The sequence below is a fragment of the Mauremys mutica genome, chromosome 3, assembly GCF_020497125.1.
Source record: "Mauremys mutica isolate MM-2020 ecotype Southern chromosome 3, ASM2049712v1, whole genome shotgun sequence".
Lineage (NCBI taxonomy): Eukaryota > Metazoa > Chordata > Testudines > Geoemydidae > Mauremys > Mauremys mutica.
The window spans coordinates 12,953,550-12,967,262 of record NC_059074.1 but is presented as its reverse complement, the minus strand read 5'-3'; the positions used below and the strand labels follow the sequence as shown (position 1 = coordinate 12,967,262).

The 13,713-nt window shown below is 44.4% G+C and overlaps 1 long non-coding RNA gene across 1 annotated transcript; it reads right to left on the bottom strand.

Annotated features, from left to right (window-relative positions):
• Positions 1-571: 571 nt before the first annotated feature.
• Positions 572-11,650, bottom strand: LOC123365852. Its single transcript, XR_006577790.1, has 4 exons — positions 11,630-11,650; positions 6,534-6,621; positions 3,849-3,975; positions 572-847 (listed from the first exon to the last, which is right to left on the bottom strand). It is a non-coding gene; the product is annotated as an uncharacterized LOC123365852 (long non-coding RNA).
• Between the last annotated feature and the right edge of the window lie 2,063 nt (positions 11,651-13,713).

The window sequence follows — 13,713 nt, the reverse complement described above, 5'->3', positions numbered from 1 at the left end:
GGATTCTGTTATAACTTTGTCTGTGTGATTGAAGATTCCCTTATTAATTATTTGTTCCCCATGTAGGTACGTATATATTGTAATCAAGTCACCACTTTGCCCCTTAACTTTAAGGCCTCAGCCCTTAAAGCAGCCTGGCCTGATGTCCTCTGTTCTCTTCTGTGTGGACTTATTTGGGGGAATGTCTCAGTCTCTTTGAGGTCCCAGCTGCACAGTGAAATGTTGGGAGGATTTGTGCAGTCATTTTCATTCCTGCAAGAGACCCTGCTGCACATGGCCATGTCTGGAAGTTCTGCCACAAGTGAAGGGGAACTGGTGACGGGAAGGTTTCAGAGCAGAGGGAGGGTTGAGGTGCCGAGGTGGACATACAACACACCATCAAACTGTAACTGGACCCAACTCCTCTAACACCACCACAAACCTAAATGGATTTGTGAAAGATGTACAGAATAGGTAAAGATTATCTATGTGAGCTCACTGAAACATAAAAATATGTATGTTCCCCAGTCTTGGAATACCCTTGGTGGATTTAATGTACAATAGTTACCCTTTGTTTTATTTATTTCTAATTTCAAGAGGAAAAAGAGAAATTAATTTTTATGGAAAAGAAATAGCTAAAAAGCCCCTGCACACCACTCACATTTCAACAATACACAACCACAACAAGTTACTTTTATTAAAGTCACTATAGGTAATACTAGCGCTCCTTTGTGGGTTTTCTCCAGGTCACAAGATTGTTTACAGCCCAGATTAAAAGGCTTCGATGATTTCAGAAGCAAGGCATCCTCTGCCAGATTCCCAGAGATCCTGCATTCACAATCTCTGGAGCCATCAGTTAAGCTTATTGCTGCAAAAATGAAAGAAACTTTTAGATTCTGTGTTTATAGCCATTAAAAAAAGGAAAATATAACATTTACTTTCAAATCAAAGGCACAGCAGAAATTTGTCCATCACTGAATGGCGAGTACAGATATTCCTGGTTAACACCAGAACAGGTGTTTTCTGTATTTTGCATTCTGCTACAAAGTTTTAATGAGGATTGTCAGATATATCTAAACATGTGAACGGGCTGCCTCTCTGGCCTACCTGGTAAATAAACCAGATTTCTGAATATGGATCTCCCCTCCCTTTACCCCTGTCTCTCTAGCAAAAGCAGATTCTCAATTGTATTTAAAAAATCCTGACTATTAACATTCTACATAGTTAAAGCAACATTTAAAAAAACCAATCAAATTAAATATTGGAACTGTGGTAAAGATGTTACAATTTTTTCATTGCAATTTTCATCAAAATTAAAAAGACTAAATTTGTTACCTGTAGAAAAATAAAACAAAAATACATAAAGTGTCATATCCACATACAGCAATTCTGACAAATACTCCTTTGTCTATAGCAAAATTTAAAGAACAAATATTTATTTACATGATCAATGTTATTCTTCAGAGGGCACAGAAATTCCAGTTCTGCCTCCCAGCTCATGTAAGCCCAAAGCCTGACCATGCTGGTGACTGTTCCATTCTAGCAGCTCTGAGAATGCCCAGTGAACTAGCCAGGAGAGCAGCACTGCAGTTGCTTGCATGTAGCTCCCAGAAAGTTGTCTCCCTTGTTTTTTTGTGGCTGGGAAGATCTCCCACACCACCCTACTGCTTCTGTGGGTCCTGTCTCTCCTGCAACATTACTTTGAGCATGCTGACCTCCTGTATTACACAGACCTTAGAGTTTTCCCAAAATAATATCCAAAGCATATTTTTTTTAGAAAAACATCCAGTCTTGATTTAAATGTTGTCAGTGATGGCGAATCCTCACGATACTTGGTAAATTTTTCCAGTGGTTAATTACCATCACCAACAATGTCCACCATATTTCCAGTCTGAGTTTCCTAGATTCAAATTCCAGCTTTTGGATCATGTTATACTGCTGTCTGCTAGATTGAAGAGCCCATTATTAAATATTTATTCCCATGTAGATACTTATAGACTGTAATCAAGTTACCCCTTAATCTTCTACTTGATAAACTAAATAGATTGATCTCATAGAGTCTATCACTATAAGCTATGCTTAATTTTTTTCATTTTTCTTGTGGCTCTTTTCTGAACCCTTTCCAATTTATCATCCTTCATGAATTTTGGGCACAAGAGCAGGGGCGGCTCTATAAAATAGGTCGTCCCAAGCAGCGCGGCGCGCTGCGCCGCCCTTCCCCGGTCCCGCGGCGGGTGCCGTGGTCCTGCGGCTCCGCTTAAGCTGCCGCAGTCATGCCTGCGGGAGCTCAACCAGAGCCGCGGGAAGAGGGGACCTGCCGCAGTCATGCCTGCGGCAGGTCCGCTCGTCCCGGGCTCCGGTGGACCTCCCGCAGGCATGCCTGCGGAAGGTCCGCCGGAGCCAAATGCCGCCCCCCAGGGAAAGGGCCGCCCCACACGCCTGCTTGGTGCGCTGGGGTCTGGAGCCGGCCCTGCACAAGAGGCAGACACATGACTCCAGCAACAGGCACACCAGTGCCAAATACAGAGGGAAAATAACCTCTCTATTCCTACTTGAGATTCTCATGTTTAGGACTATAACAGCATTTAAAAGAGAACTGGATACATTCATGGAGGTTAAGTCCATTAATGGCTATTAGCCAGGATGAGTAAGGAACGGTGTCCCTAGCCTCTGTTTGTCAGAGGATGGAGATGGATGGCAGGAGAGAGATCACTTGATCATCACCTGTTAGGTTCATTCCCTCTGGGGCACCTGGCATTGGCCACTGTTGGTAGACAGGATATTGCGCTAGATGGACCATTGGTCTAACCCAGTATGGCCGTTCTTATGTTCTTATTCATCCAATGATCGCATTAGGTCTTTTGGCCATAGCATCACAGTGGAAGCGCGTGCTTGGCTGATTATCCACATGACCCCAAATCTTTTTCAGAGTCACTGTGTCCCAGGATAGAATACCCTATCCTATAAGTATGGCCTACATTCCTAGATGTATACATGTATATTTACCTGTATTAAAGCCCATATTGTGTCCTTCAGCCCAGCTTACCTGGATCGCTCTGTATCCTGCTCTTTCCCTCTCTCCTACTTGCCAGAGAGACTAACAACAAGTCCTACCAATTCCCCTCAGACTGAGGAAAACAGGCCTTCTAGAATGCTTTGTTAGGAGCCTACAGTTCTCATGATTTCTTGACTAGAAATCAAAGAATCCCTCTGTTTTTGGCAGAGGCCATGTCCCAGGAGTCAACAGAACTTCTGTCAAACACATTCAACACCAGAAATGGCCGAATGAATTGTGCTCAAACACTTAAAAAATAAATAAATCCCACTATTGTTTGTAGAACATTCATGGATGTTCCTACTAAGGAAGAGGTTGTTCCAGAAATGGACAAGCACGTGCGAGGATGGAGTTAAAGACAGATTGGAAACTGCCTTTATTGTGAGGCTTACCGATGTTTTGGCAACACATAGGGGCTCTAAAAGAGTTTGGAGGAGAGTTACCCCAATGTATGACCCTCTGCTGCCCTACTTGCAAGCACTGTGTTAGGGGTAGTGCTGGAGATGGTGCTGGATGTTATCAGGTCTCAGCAGAGCAATCTCTATAGCGCTGAGCATTAAAGAGGCTCCAGGCTGTGGACCAGCCATAGCAAGCAGAGTAAGGCAGCTGTAAGTAAGAAAAGTCAAAAAGGATCAAAGCGGCCCCCAGGCAGTCCAGAATCAGGGTAGTATAGGAGCTTCCATTGCCCTCTGCCTCTGGGCTGTGCCTTGTGTGTGAAGCCTGCAAGAGCATTAAACAGCTTGGATACATAAAAAGGAGAGACAAGTAGTTCTATTCACAGTGAAATATCTCCCTTGTGAAGTCCTGAACTTACCACCTACAGCAATGCCAAAACAGACCACAGCGGCCGATACGCATCGTATTGAGAGGACAATGGAAAAGGAAGCAGGCACCCCTCCTACCCAGGCATACGCCAGCGCCAAAGATTCCACGGTCATCAACTGCACAAAAAAATAAAAGAATCATGATGTTCAGTTACACAATAGGCAAACAAGAGCTGTGGCTGTAGCATGATGGGCATTTCTCATTTAATGAATTTCCCGTTCACAGAGACCTGGATAAATCAACCCGATTATCTGCCTGTACACCATTTAACTTGATACTTTAATGGCTGCCCCTAGGAAGAGAACAGAGCAAGTTAATTAAGCAGAAGTGCTGACTCCCTGGCTGCACACTACAGAACCGTAGCACTGAGCATGGGTGTCCTTCACAGCGCCACACCTTGCAGGCACAGGAAGCAGGTAGCTGCCTGAATCACCAACTTCCCTGAGTGGCTGCTGCTTCAGTTCTGACTCTTTCTTATTTGTAACAGTGATGTTCCAGGCAACATCACAAATGCAGATTGGCTGAGCAGGGTTGAACCGGCTCAGCACTGGGATGGATGGTTACAGCATTTAGGAACATAAGGGTTTGACCAAGTCCCTTCAAGTCTGAATGCCTTGCGGTCTGGGAGACACTGCGCAACATTCTTGTGACAACACAGCACTCAGAAATTGTTTCTTCCTGGCCAGTTGCCAGGTATAGACATGACAGGCAGGCTGGTCCTTTTGAAAATGTAGCCTAAATGTCCATCACCTCAGCCTTTGGGATATTTAGATTAGAATATTTTAAACTGGATTTTAGCTATGCTTTCATTAAAGTATCCAATTCCACAGGTATAAACCCAAGGCCTAAATAGTAATGTCTCATTGCTTCCTATCTGTATGTAATTTCTCTCATTTTATACATGTTTCTTGTAGGGAATATGTCTTAGCACCTGACACAATGGGGTCCAAATCCATTACTGGGGCTCCTGGGGGCTAATTCATTAATAAAATAATAATAATGTATGCAGATGCAATATCATTTCTTCAGAAACTGCTCCAACTCAACACAATGGCGTTTCCAGTAATGAAGCCAAGCACACAGATATAGCAAACTATTTCTGGGAGATAGTGTTGCTAAGACACTGAGAAAATGATTTGCCACATTAAAGATTGGGGTTTTAGTCCCATACTGTGTATTCTCTCCTGGGAGTGTGAGACAACACTTAATTATAAGGGACATCAAAGCCCTGAATAATTAACACTTGTGAGCAGAAGAAGTTAGACTCTATTCACGTTCTCCTGGTTCCCAACTTAGTTTACCCTCCTCTAGACCAAACTGTATTTTCATGGGGTCAGTCCAAAGGAAGAGGATACATCTTGTTTGTGTCTACACAGATATTCAAGTCAGTCTTTCCTCAGGGCCACCTGGGTGTGGCAGACCGAAAAAGGCAGTTTGCAGAGGTCCCTCAAAGTGATGCAGAGGCAGTTGGACAAATTTGATGGACAGGCATTCCAACCAATGTATCCTTTAAATCAGGGGTAGGCAAGCTATGGCACATGTGCCAAAGGCAGCATGTGAGCTGATTTTCAGTGGCACTCACACTGCCCGGGTCCTGGCCACCAGTGTGGGGGGCTCTGCATTTTGATTTAATTTTAAATAAATCTTCTTAAACATTTTAAAAACCTTATTTAGTTTACATACAACAGTAGTTTAGTTATATATTATAGACTTATAGAAAGAGACCTTCTAAAAACATTAAAATGAAATACTGGCATGCGAAACCTTAAATTAGAGTGAATAAATGAAGACACAGCACATCACTTCTAAAAGGTTTCCGACCCCTGCTTTAAACTATTTAAGTGTGCAACAGTCTTGCATCCGACGAAGTGGGTATTCACCCACGAAAGCTCATGCTGCAAAACGACTGTTAATCTACAAGGTGCCACAGGATTCTTTGCTGCTTTTACAGTCTTGATTTGTGATTCAGAAGTAAAATAACCTCTCTACTCTTAATCGATATTCCACTGTTTATGCAACCAAGGATTGCATCAGCGCTTTTGGCCATAGCTTTGCACTGGGAGCTCATGTTCAGCTGATTATCCTTCACTTACTCTCAAATCTTTTTCAGAGTCACTGCTTCCCAGGATAGAGTGCCCCCTTCTGTAACTATGTCTACATTCTTTTTTCTTAGATGTATGCATTTATATTTAGCCTTATTTAAATGTGTATTTAAATTTAAATGTTTGCTTGCACCCCGCTTACCACGCCATCCACATCAGTCTGTATCAGAGATGTGTCCTCTTCAATATTTACCACTGCCCACATTCCTTTTGTCAGCTGCAAACTTTATCAGTGAGTTTATATTTTCTTCCAGGTCACTGATAAAAAAAATTGACTAGGACAGGACCAAGAACCAATCCCAGAAGCACCCCACTAGATAGAATGCAGGTGATATTTTTACAGGTTATAGTTCAACAGTATCTGAACAGATTTTCTTAGGCACATGTAACTCACCTTCCTGACCCCAGGATTATTCCCCAGCTAAATTTTAAGTATCTGCTTCAAACCCTGTAAGCACTAGAGCTCTTTAGAAGAAGAGTTGGAAAAATCTAGGATACAAGAATTTAGGCAACCTTAGTACAGGCTCACACATGTCCTTCTATATTCTCCCTTCATTTAATGCAAACCTTACCTTCAGTGCTTTGCGCCACCAGGAAGAAGACAGCAAAAAGAAGGTAAAGTATCTTCATGGCTAACGTTTGGCCAGGAGCTCAGTGTCACTGCAGAGAAGAAATTCCAGGTTAGACAGGAGACTGGAAGCTTCTCTGTTTATAGAGCAGTGGGAATCGTGACGTGCTGATCTATGGAAATCATGTTTTGATACAGGTAACATTTATAAAGTGTGTGCTGCAACCTCTTAATTATAATGATTATTACATGTACAGCAGCATAAAAATTCCCAGGGCACATCAAGGAAATGCAATTGACAAATACCTGCCTTCATGAAGTTGCAATATGAATAGTTACACCTAGCAACCATTTAGCTCCTGGTCCAAAGCCCTTTGAAGTCAATGGAAATCCTCCCATTGTCTTCAGATGAGGGCCCTAGTGCAGAGGGGAATTCTAGAACACAGTACTACTCAAGAAGCGATTGGCAGAAGGATGTGTGTGCTTTTACATTTTTTGTAAAAAAAAAATCAATTTTACATGTATTTTGTGAATTTTCCAAACTTCATGCATTAAAACCCATTACAAAGAGGTTAAAAATCCTTTTGAAAATAAGAAATACAGTGAATCACACTGAAAATACTGTGTGCCAGGAAAGTATTGTTAAGTTTTTGGTTTGTTTCCCCGTGAATCTAAACTAAGAAATTGTACAGGTAGAGATAGTAGAAAACCATGAGTTTACCTTATTACCCCCCCCACCCCCCACCCCCCCCCAACAAACATCAGCCTTGATAATCTAAAGTACAGACATAAACTGTTGATGAATCAGACATGTGGAAGCCAAAGGCACTTGCAGGTACTAAGCTCCTTTTTAGATTTATCTCATTCTATCAGGGAGGAGAGAACAAGAAGCGATCGGGCTGAAATTGTGTCCAGGAAAATTTCTAAGGGTTCTATAAAGGAGGTTGACACCTCACTGTCCCCTGGGGAATTAACCAAGCTTCAGAGCTGACAAACAATGAATCACCAGAATGTTTAACAACCTGCTTTGTAATGTCCTTCCCAGGCCTCACCTTCCTTTTTCCTTCTTCATTTCCACCCATTTGTAGGCAGAAAATACAAAAAAGGGGAGAGGACTAAGTATCAGAATTCACTAGTCCTACAGCAAGACAGAGGGGGGACAAAAACAGGGAAACGAGGCATTCGAAGGGACCTGTCCCTCTCATCCCCTCGTCTTTCCCCTGTATTTAAATTGTCTCTGTAGATGTAGGGTGCTGGTCTTCTCACCTGCCACTTTCTCAACAGAGACAGGACACGGACCCGAAATGCTATCCCACCCAGTGGGGACACAAGGAGTGGGCATGTCACTCTGGCTGGTCACCTCACTCGTCTTTCCCTGTTATGTTCACGCCATACCCTCAGAGAAGTCAGATAGAAACAAAAACACTCTTGCTGGAAGGTTATAGCCTAACATACCTTTGTTTCTTAGACTTCAGAACAACAATACACAACCCCCGTTAAACAGAGACAGAGAAAGAAGCTGCTCCCTAAACAGAGAGGCACAACTCACTCCAACTTATTCCAGGCTGTCTAGCTGCTGACTCTGCTAAGCCCAGAACACAAACTTCCCTGGCCTTCAAGCCGGACCAAGACAATACCTTGAGCATTTAAAGTGATAATTTAGGGCAGGTCTACACTAAGGGGGGAGAATCGATCTAAGATACGCAACTTCAGCTACATGAATAGCGTAGCTGAAGTCGAAGTACCTTAGATCGAATTACTTACCGTCCTCACGGCGCGGGATCGACGTCCGCGGCTCCCCATGTTGACTCCGCTACCACTGTTCGCGTTGGTGGAGTTCCGGAGTCGACAGGAGCGCGTTCGGGGATCGATATATCGCGTCTAGATGAGACGTGATATATCGATCCCCGAGAAATCGATTGCTACCCGCTGATCCGGCCGGTAGTGAAGACATACCATTACACTTTTAATACAGGTGCCAGCACACCACTTTTTCCCCCACAGACACTCCAGCTAGGTTCCCTCCAGCTGTTGACTAGAACCCAAGGACTTGCATTTAATTGGTACTGGCTGTCATACTGATGACACCTGGGTGTGGGAGAGGTTGTGGAATGTGAGTGTCACAGCTTGGGATGGGCAAACTGCTCCAGATAACCTAGGAAACGCCCCTCTGAACAGAAAAATAACAAATTCCTCCTCTTCCCCTTCTGCTGCCAATTTAACCCCACATCTATTCCTTAGGGAGATAAGAGAGTTAAATCTTCTTCTTACATCTCATCAAACCTCTTCCCCTGGAGGCCCCTCCTGATGGAACCATCCCTCCTAACGGCCCTATGCTTCCCCCTTGCTTTGTGCTCTGTTCTTGAAGGGAGGTCTGTCCACCTCCTACATCTTCTCAGCATTTTAAGGAGATGGCCCATCGCCCTCTTGACTTTCCAGGGAATGGTTGGTGACCCACTCCCCGCTCCCATAGTCTTAGAGGTCCCCCTCACAAATTGAATCTACCGATACTCTTGTTTGTGCAACAAGTCAGGAATGTCTTAATACTCTAATGCACTGTTGATATTTACCCCAGCTTACTGTAGGGAAAATGCAAAGAAGAAAATAGCAATGTGTCTGTTCTCTTCCCCTCCCCCTCTTTATAAAGTATTAGGATACCTGAAAAGGCGTTTGCTTTTTATTCCTCCCCCACACTTCTCCTTGTTATTCAGCTTACAAATATCAAGAAAGTCAAGCCCAGTCTTCCCTCTGTTGCTGGAACTCTATTTGGTCCCCAGGGAAATGTCTGTGAGGTTCATTTACCCTGAGCTGAAGAAGTGGAGTCCTTGAATCTATAAAAATGTTTTGCTACTAAGTGCTTAAAAAGCATTTATTTATCTTTTTAAATTAGTAAATATTTCATTCAAAGAGTTTTAAACTCTTCCTTAGTAGATGTCGTGTCTTGTCCTTACCAGTTCTTTCTCTCTATGTATGTATCTATCAGGCTGGTCCCATTGTATAAGAATGTCTGTTTACCTGAGGATATCGGAAGGGAAAAGAGACCATGGGCCAATAGCACTGCACAATGTAGCTTCACTGCAATCTCATATAATAATTAGGTGGGCTATGGAGAATCTGAATTTTGTGGCTAAGAGCACATACTCTGTTTAGGAGAGCCTGGGATTTGCTAGGATTGTGTCCACAGCACCAATGGCAGCACAAGAAATGCATGACTAGATATGAGGGGTCTACTCACTGTGAGGGAGGGTGGCAGTGCTTGCTTTGTGAACTGTGACATCTACACCTAAAATGCAGGTTGACCCAGCTACATCACCAAAGGTTGTGAAAAACTCACGCCCGGAGAGACTTAGTTAAGCAACATAAGCCCAGGTGTAGACACCACTAGGTTGATGGAAGAATTCTTCCATTGACCTACCTACTGCCTCTTGATGGGATGGATTTAGTGCAATGACAGAAAAACGCCTTTTGTTGCTGTAATAAGTGTTCACATGACAGTGGCAGACCTCCAGAACTACCCCTGTGAAGCTTTAACAGTTGTAGTGTAAATATAAGTGTGGCAGAATCAAGCCCTTCAAAACTAGCAGGTCTGCTTCACTTGGTGAAAAACTAACTTTTATCAAGGCCACAGCTGCTTGACCTCTTTCCTCCTAGTTGGGTGCCCAGTGAGCACTCAGTGCTTGGAGATATACTTATCTCATGGAGCTGGAAAGGACCTTGAAGGGTCATTGAGCCCAGTCCCCTGCCTTCATTAGCAGGACCAAATACTGTCCCTTACTAGGATTTTGTTTTTTCCCCTTCCTCCCTGCACCCTAAATGGCCCCCTCAAGAATTGAACTCACATCTCTGAGTTTAGCAGGCCAATGTGCGAACCACTGAGCTATCTCTCCCCACCAGTTGGAGCCTACTTGCATTGATAGGTCCAATTCCACTACAGAAGGCTTAGAAATTTGCAGCCCAGTCACTTCTCATTCTCTCCTCCCTCAGTAGTGTGGATGAGACAAATCCTGAGCAGGTGTTACTTGTAGGGGCCATTGACTCTCACATGTTCAATTCATCAAAAGTGTCTGTCCTTTTCACTGCTATTGTGAAGGCTGCCGGTTGTTGTAGCAACAAAACAAAACCACAAGAAAGAGGGAGAGATTGCACGTGTTTCTCCCTCATTTTCAGAATGTTTGAATTGTGGAAATGTTGCAGAGGCTCTGCCCCCCATTAACCCACACACGTGTGGGGGTTGGGGGATACAAAGGCTATAGCAGGACCAGGGGTGGAGGAAAGCAGTTGCAGAAGCACCTAAGATCAGACTAGGGAGCAGGCAGGAATTGCTGGGATCCCATTTCCCACCCTGGAGTTGGTTGACCATCCCCTTGCTGAATCTCAGTAGCTACCCTTGCTCTCCCTGCTATCCCTCCACCCCCCACATTTGCAGCAAGGTTTGATCTCCCTGGGTTTAGATGCATAACAATAGGAAAGAACCCAAAATTCACATAGGCTATTGGTACAATTTGTTCAGAACAAACACACAGACACACACCTTGCTACCATACCTCTCCTAGATAGACCAGTTTCTTGGCATTCCTCTCGCAATAGGGCCCTCGTTCAAACCCTAATGATGTCAGCAGGAGTCTTATCTTTGATTTTAAATGGCACCTGAGCAGGCAGTAAAATTTACCAGGTGCAGCTTCCTCAAGCCAGGCATTTGCCACGTGTAATTCCCTGAAACGTGCCAGGAATTTTTATGGTGTTGGACAAATAAAAATAATTATAATTAACAGATTGCAGCCCACATCTGATAAATATCACTTGCATCAAACAAAATTTCTGCTGTTGCATGTATCATAATCCCCAGAGCCCTATGAATTCAATGGCAAAACCTATGTTAATGCAGCAGTAAGGTTGCTCGGCGGTATGTTGTCCGTTGAGTTGGACAAAATTCAAAGTTCTGAGAGCCAAGCCCCAGATCCTGGCACACATAGGCGGGAAGAGGAATGGGGCATCTATCAGCCTCACATTCTTCCGTCCCAGTCCCCCATCACTCATCCCCACATCCTCTTTTCAAGTGTTCCACACCTTCACTCTCCCAAAGTCTGACATGTGACTCACCTGAGCTCCCACCTCTGTCCCCGCCTCTACCACACAGCCCTATTTATCTCCTTCCCTATAAGTCCTCTCTCTCCCCTCACTGCAACCCCAAAGCTCTCTCCCCCTATTAACCACCGCTCTGCCGCCTAATTCCCCTCCCAGTAAAGATTCACTGATCTAATTTTTCCTCCCATAGACTATGATTAATTCGGCCAATATCTTGCAGCAATGCCCAGCCATTTAGTGCAAAACACCTTTTGTCTTAGGTCAGAGGCTGTAATTAACTTATCCTTAGTTGTGTTAATTGAAGGCTGAGTACCCAGCTATCAGTGTCCGTGAGGTCTATGATTCATTCAGTCATTACTGCCTCTCATTTTAACGATATAGGGCAGTGATGCTCAATTGCATCTACCTCTCGGCCGATTTGAGAATCTTATGAGAGGAGGCTGACAAAAACCAAAACAAATAAACTTCCTCTGACAATAAATATGTTCTTGATTGCAACATATCTATTAATGTTTCTATCTTTTAACACAGGTTATAAATCAATCGTTTCCACAATGCCTATTATAATAATAGCATTATTATTACCAGACACTCTAATTCACCCATTTTAGGATTTAGAAGGCTAGCATTTGCGTATAAGCATGTGTACATTTTGTCAATATTCAGTTGCTTGCTTTTCCTGTGTTATATTTAAATGGGAATCTTTTAACTGTTCCTCTCTAACTCCTACCTGTACTTTAGTAACTTCTTTTCTATCCTCTTTATTAGCATATAGAGGCCACTGAGAGCTGCGTGCGTGTGTGAAAATGTAAACACACTGTCTGGTGGCCCGCCAGCGAATTACCCTGATGGGCTGCGTGTGGCCTCCGAGCCGCAGGTTGCCCACCCCTGGTCTAAGGGGACTGTCTGTGACTCCGTGGTAAGACTGAGTATACATTTGTTCCTGGTTTGGTGAAATCTAATTATAGAACAAACCACCAGCTTGGGGTGTATGGCAGGGTAGTCACCCCGCTCCTGCCCTGAAGGGCTTAAAGCAGCCCTGGAGAGGGCTGCAGCAGGAAAAGCCAGGCTGATTGGGGGCAGCAGCCACAGGTAGGGCCACACCCCAATCAGGCCACATCTGGCCCTATAAGAGGGCTGAGGGCCAAAGGCTGAGACAGAGATTCTCTCTTTAGCTTTTGAGAGGGAAAGACCTGGCTGCCTGGGAGCTGAGCAGGGTACCTGAGGTGGGGCGGTGCTGGGGAAGGGCAGAGGGAGCTGAGGAGCTCCAGCCTAGCAAAACCCCAGGCTGCAAGTTGAGTTAAGGGCCCACAAAGGTACTGGGGTTGCAGAGGGGCAGCCCAGATCTAGGGAGAGGCAGCTGGTCCAACCCCCCTTGCCAATGATGAGTGGTTTACACACTGCCGTCTGCCCCAGGAAGCAGAGGCTCCATGATGACTGGCAGTAGCCACTGAGGCAAGGTGGGGATAGGGGGTTGGGGGTTCCCCTGGATGGGGAGACCCAGATTGTGGGTTACTGCAGGGGCAGAACCCTGACATAGAAGGGCACCAGGGTCCAGGAGGGACACGGGGGGCCAGTGACAGGTGAGGGATCATCTGGCAGAGGGTGCTCCAGAGCTGGAAGAGAGCTCATTCCCTAGACAACCAGCAGGAGGTGCCAAGCCAGTGAGTCATCGCCCCACCACAGGGCGTTTGCCTAGTTTTCTGACAGTCTGCCATGAGGTAGGCACTCACAGTCGTGAGCCAATCCCAGACAATGTGACAACCTTCTTATTGTGGTTTTTGTCTTCATGTTCCAGATTGCCCCCAATAAGATGTACATAAAACAGAAGCTTAATATTCAAGGATATTTGTCACCCGGTATTATATTTCCAATTAATACATTACATTATAATAATTAATTCTCACGTTTTTGTTTAAAGAACTCTGGAATGCCTCCTTAGCATGTAACAGAACTTAGACTTTGGCAGGAGATTAATTCTGGGATCAGGGTGGTGCCTTTGCTGTCCCCTTGAAAAATCAATTCAAATACGACTGGATTCTGACCTGTCAAAAATCCCCATTTCCTCTCGGTGTTTTCCTCAATAGAGCTTGCTAGAG